Source organism: Xiphias gladius, chromosome 20 (assembly GCF_016859285.1).
Source record: "Xiphias gladius isolate SHS-SW01 ecotype Sanya breed wild chromosome 20, ASM1685928v1, whole genome shotgun sequence".
In the NCBI taxonomy this organism is placed as follows: domain Eukaryota; kingdom Metazoa; phylum Chordata; class Actinopteri; order Istiophoriformes; family Xiphiidae; genus Xiphias; species Xiphias gladius.
In genome coordinates this window covers 2,411,164-2,417,167 of record NC_053419.1, presented here as the reverse complement: position 1 = coordinate 2,417,167, position 6,004 = coordinate 2,411,164, and positions in this window count along the sequence as shown.

Here is a 6,004-nt window from a genome sequence, read left to right as displayed (position 1 = left end):
TCGTGTAGTGACGCTGCATTCAAGGCCATACAAAGAAGCTCGGGAATTTCAAATTTAACTTGAAAATACGTTAACCAAAGAAATACAGCAGATCATCGTACGTACAACAGCTTACATCACAGTTACAAGCACTATAGAGAGTGAGATCTGCAGTTCACTTGTCATTTTCAGGGACTTAACGAGTTTGTACTAATACATAGGCTACTGGTCTCTGTGTCTTATAGACTATCTGTTTACTGTTTTATAGCTCATCTTTGGTGTCCATTGGGCCAAACTGTGTTGATTTCAAAGTGCACACAAATAGAACTCATCACTAAGGTCATATCAAATTCATATTCATATGGTTTATTGGTGAACACAGCAAACTCTGTATTTTTCCTGTTAGGAAAAATACTTTGTGTATGATAAGCCCCCCCCAAAAAAAAAAAAAAAAAAAATAAAAAATAAATAAATCTAGATACCACTAGAGTTAAATGAGGAAATTATTTTTGTAGTGCCACTTTAATTAATCTTTCAACTGGACTTTAAGATGCCAAACAATAATGGGTGTCTATCTATATAAAATATACATGCATATTTGGGTTTAGACTCAACAACACTACTCTGTTTCCAGGTTCAGTTCTAAAAATGGATATTGCAGTACATTTCCAGATGTTGTTGCATGTGAACAATGTATCTCTTCAGCAACACAAAGCTTCTAAATTCACAACAACATGAGTACAGGAAAATGACATATCTATTACATATCACATTGTCTGGTGATATGAAATGTCAGATTTATATAGAAATGTAATCTCACACAATACATTTAATCGAGTAATATACATAAAGTAAAGGCATTTCCTGAAACACACCAGGATGTCAAGGTTGGGAGCACTTGAAAGAGTATAATAGTATTAGTGATTGTTACATGTGTTAGAAACAGGTGATTTTAGTTCATACAACCATATAAAGCAATTTAAATTAGAGTGGGATCAAACAACATGTCAGGAACAACTGAGAGAGATTTAAGTGACGTCTTAGGCCGGATTACCTTCCAAGTAAGCAAGCAACTACCTTGGAGCACCAGACCCCCAGGAGTCTCCAAAAGCCCCAGTTTGACTGCTTGGCACTTGGTTTGTGGTCATTTAATTAATTGCAACTTTGTCTGGAGAATTAGGAATATATACACCACTGAAGCATAATATCAACTGAAAGGATAAGGGCATGAAGTAGGTCTTGCTTTAATACCTTATCTAAAAAAAGGGTTCCTGTGTCAAAATGTATTGTTAAAGGAATACTGAAGCAATTCATTATTGTATTTTCATTAAAAAGAAGTACTAAAAAGTCAAAAAACTAAAAAAGTCAAAATCAATGCAGCAGATGCTGAGATATGTCTGACTTTTAGTGCCTAGTATGCATCAAGGTCAAAATACACTGGATGCTACATTTCCCATAATGCAACTTAAAAGTGTCTGTTCAGTGACCATGAGTCGGGAGTAAAGGGGTGGGCCCCCAGTTTCTCTCATTCCAGGATGAAGAATGGTAGGTGTGGGAAAGTTGTCTGGACACTGAGTGGAATGGCATTGGTGATGATTACTCAGTTGCGCTGAATTTCAGCTGCGAGACACCTCAGCACTCTCCCTTGTGTTACGCTGGTCTTACAGTCCGCCAAGATGTGCTTCAGGGTTGCCAGAACTGCACACAGGGGACAGGTTGGTTCCTCTCCCAGCCAAAGATTTAGGTTTGTGGGAGAGGGCAGGACATCTAATGTGGCACTGGTGATGAAGCTCAACCAATTTGACTCCATGTGATTTTCCTCCTCTCTACACCATCCCACCTCATCCATCAGCCTTTTTTAACTTGGGATATTTCTTTGGCACACCTGACTGCTTCTTGTCGGTGACACACCTCCTCTACCAGCATGTACCAGCGTTCAGTTGGAGTAGCCTTTTGCCAGGTAGGTTTCATTGCTCCCCAGGCCAAAGCCCACTCTGCCTCATTGGACATGGCCCACTATATCCTGCTGTCAGAGGGCGGCTTTTGTGTGTAGTATGAGGGAATACAAATACAAACACAAAAAGTAGTGCATTACACTGTTCATACTTTTTAGAAAATCAAACACTATGTCTCACTTCCATTATTTGATCATTTGTATTTAATTTCAGTGTCTTCACTGTAAACACTGAATGATGTATGAAAATATCAGTCCAACAGCCAGTCTAACAAATATCGTATCGAATGTATGAAGTTATGTAAGACGAGATGTACCATTGTCCTAAAACAGTGACTGACAGGGACATTGTCCTCAAACAAGTTTTTGACCTCCGGAGGAGGAGTACTTTGTATAAAGATAAATTACTTTCCTGGCACGTACTGGACCTCTGATTGCACACAAGGATGCACATAGAGACATCAGTATTTATATAAATGTACATATATATATAATATGCGTATGTATGGGTATGTGTGATTGCATGTGTAAATATGCATATATATGTGTGTACATACTACACACGTGAGCAGTACATGCATGTGTCGATTTAGCTAAACATGTAAATTATGCGCATTGTATGTGTAACGTTGTCATTTCAATCTTGCTTGTGAAAAACTCAAACATTAATTAAGAAAAAAAAAAAAAAACATCCAAGCTCTTCATGGCTTCAGTCAGAGCTGAAAAGTGACTCTTGAAGAAAGTGAATTTGAAAAATGGAACAGTAACTTATTTCATACTTTCACTGGGGAAAAACATCACGATCACAAAGAGTAAATAACTTCTTTAGGTGAGTGTCTCATCACAGTATTTCACAGCAGTTATTCTGAAGTGGAATTCGCATCAGGATTTCCTTTCAAACTCTCAGATATAATTCTGTTTTGCAGTCAATTTACTTCAACACACTGATCTTGTATCACTCATGTGTAACAGTGTGGTAATGTGCAAGATGTAATGTCCATTCATTTATTGAATATGGTGGGTTCACGTGTTGGGTGCATTTTAATAATCAACACTGATGTGAACTAGTAGATGTCTTAAAATCCCTTTCCTGAAGCATATTTCTCTCTGTCTTACATACTGTGTTTGGTCCTGTCGACAAGTCAGGCAGCATATTATAATCAGTGCAATAGTTTGATATGAGCAGAGAGAATCCGAGGTTAGAGCCAAGAACAGGTTCTGGATCAGTACCTTTGGGAGCAGCTGTGTCTTTGCTGCAGAATACTTAACTACTTAATCCTCTTCGTCCCTGGTGGGAGACAAGGCTTTGACAGTCTGCTTCCATCGAGACCTGTCTTGTGCTCCATGCTGTGCGTTGCCCCATGTTAGGTCCATACCCTTTAACTGGCACAGTTGTCACAGTTCGCCACCGTTCCTCATAATCCAGTCGAGGGCAATCAGGATGGAAAATTTGAGACATTGTACACCCCTACCACACACCAGACTCCACGGTTTTCCTTTAACAATGATGTTAAAGTGACGACAGAGCACCTTCATTGATCTGACAATTTTTGAGGGGCTCCATATGCTCTCATGATCATCCATAGGGTGTCAAGATGCCGGCTGTCAAAGGCTTTCTGAAAGTTGATGAAATTGATGTATAGTGGGGTTTTCCATTCTATACAATGCGCGATGATGTTCTTCAGAGCAAAGATCTGATCTATGCAACCTCTTTCTCTCCGGAATCCTGCCTGTTGCTGTCTCAACTTCTAATCAAAAGCAGAATCAATTCTCCCCAGTAAGATCCTGCAGAAGACTTAGAAGGTAATGACAAAAGTGGGATACCCCGCACATTGTCCAATTTCTGGAGGATGCCTTTCTTGGGGAGTTTAACAATCAGGCCGTTGTCCCAGTCTTCTGGTATTGTTTTCTTCTCCCAGATGTTTCTGAAGAGGTCTGCAAGCACCTAGGCTGAGGTATTAAGGTCAGCTTTCAGCATCTATGCCGGCAGCTTTCCCAAACTTCATGGCTACATGCTTCACCTCTTTCTTAGGTGGTGGATGGGTGTCGATGTCACGGACATCCTCTGCTGATGGAGGGTTAGCAGGATCATCTGGTTCTGGGTAGTTGAGTACTTCGTGAAAGTGCTGTACCCATCTTGAGGTCTTTTCACAATCTGTCATGACGATGTTGCCATCCTTTCTGAGATACACAGATGTTTCCTGTGTTGACTCTGCTTTGAGTCTTTCCTTGGTTTCAGCTTGATGGTGGCTGTTAGAAGCTAGTGGTCACTGTTGACATTGGCTCCACAGCAAACTTGAACATCTTGAAGAGACATTTGCCACTTTCCATTGATCAAGATGTGGTCGATCTGATTTGTAGAGGAACCATCAGGTGACGTCCATGGGAGCTTGTGGATTATTCTGTGTGGAAAGATGCTGACACCAATGACACAGTTGTTCAAGCAAAAGTCAACAAAACATGCATCACACCACATCCATGTCATCCCATAGCTTTCTCACAGAAGGTATTATCAGCTCTAACCTTAGCATTGATATCACCCATGATCAGAAGCATATTCTGCTGGACTCTCTGGAGAGAGAGAGAGAATTGGCATATCCAGCCCTGTTACATAAACTAGCAATCAGGAGGAATTGTTTCAGGTGTAGCTCATCCCCCTTCTGGACACACCTCTGCCGCTGTTCCTTCTATAAATTGGTTCCTTCAGGAACTCATATGCCCACAACACTGTAGACTTAACCATATTTTTTACTCTCTATCCCTGTCAAAGAAGCATAGGCCTCCTGTGCCTTATCTGTGAGGACACACTGTAAAAATAAGGTGTGCTCTTCATTTTTGCTTGCTTATTTTTTTGTTTTATCACTTCCAATTCCAATTGTTTATACTGTATCATTTCCTCATGTTCCAGATTAATCATTAAAAGCTCCTTTTGCTGCACTAATCCACCAAATGAGCTACTGGGTACCTACTAAGCTGTCTCCCGCCTCAAGTCCAAAACCAAATGCCTGTGTGAATCTCCCACAATTTACACTGGTGAATACTTTCACAATCAAATGTGGCACAAAATAAACTTTCCCAAGTGTCACTCACCACGAAACTCCAAAATCCTCTGCCACTACAAACTAAACCAAAAAGCCAATAAAATAGTCCATTTAAGACGGATGAGCCAACATTTTTTTTTTCATGAACCAGCTCAAATTCAACACAGATCACGGGAGACTGCACCAATAATCAAGGATTAAAGTAAAACAAATTTATTTAACTAACATTATGCAATGCACAAATTTACTTATCTGTTGGTTTGTGCTATTTTATTATCTAGCATATATTGAACCTCTTTATCCAACTGTGCCCTCTTATCTGGTGTAACACGATAAAAGCGTTGCTTAATTGGTTGAGCATCACCAACATCTATGTCGTGTTCATTGAGATGTGTTTGCAATGGCGTATCTGAAAATAGTGCTGGCTAGCTATTTATAAGTGAAACCAGTTAATTGCGCTTACCTTCATCTAGGTGCCCAAGCTTACTTGCAACACCTTCATCTGTAGGCAATTCCCCCTCCCCATTAACTGTCCCCACCGGCAAAGACACCTCTGTATTTATGCAAAGTGCAGGTTTTACACATGGGCCCTCTTTGGAGCCAGCGAACGACAACTCACGGGCATAATAAGGCTTCAATTGATTGCCGTGACACAATCTAGATTTTCCTAAACTAGCAGTCGGGAGGAATTGTTTCAGGTGTAGCTCATCCCCCTTCTGGACACACCTCTGCCGCTGTTCCTTCTATAAATTGGTTCCTTCAGGAACTCATATGCCCACAACACTGTAGACTTAACCATATTTTTTACTCTCTATCCCTGTCAAAGAAGCATAGGCCTCCTGTGCCTTATCTGTGAGGACACACTGTAAAAATAAGGTGTGCTCCATTTTTGCTTGCTTATTTTTTTGTTTTATCACTTCCAATTCCAATTGTTTATACTGTATCATTTCCTCATGTTCCAGATTAATCATTAAAAGCTCCTTTTGCTGCACTAATCCACCAAATGAGCTACTGGGTACCTACTAAGCTG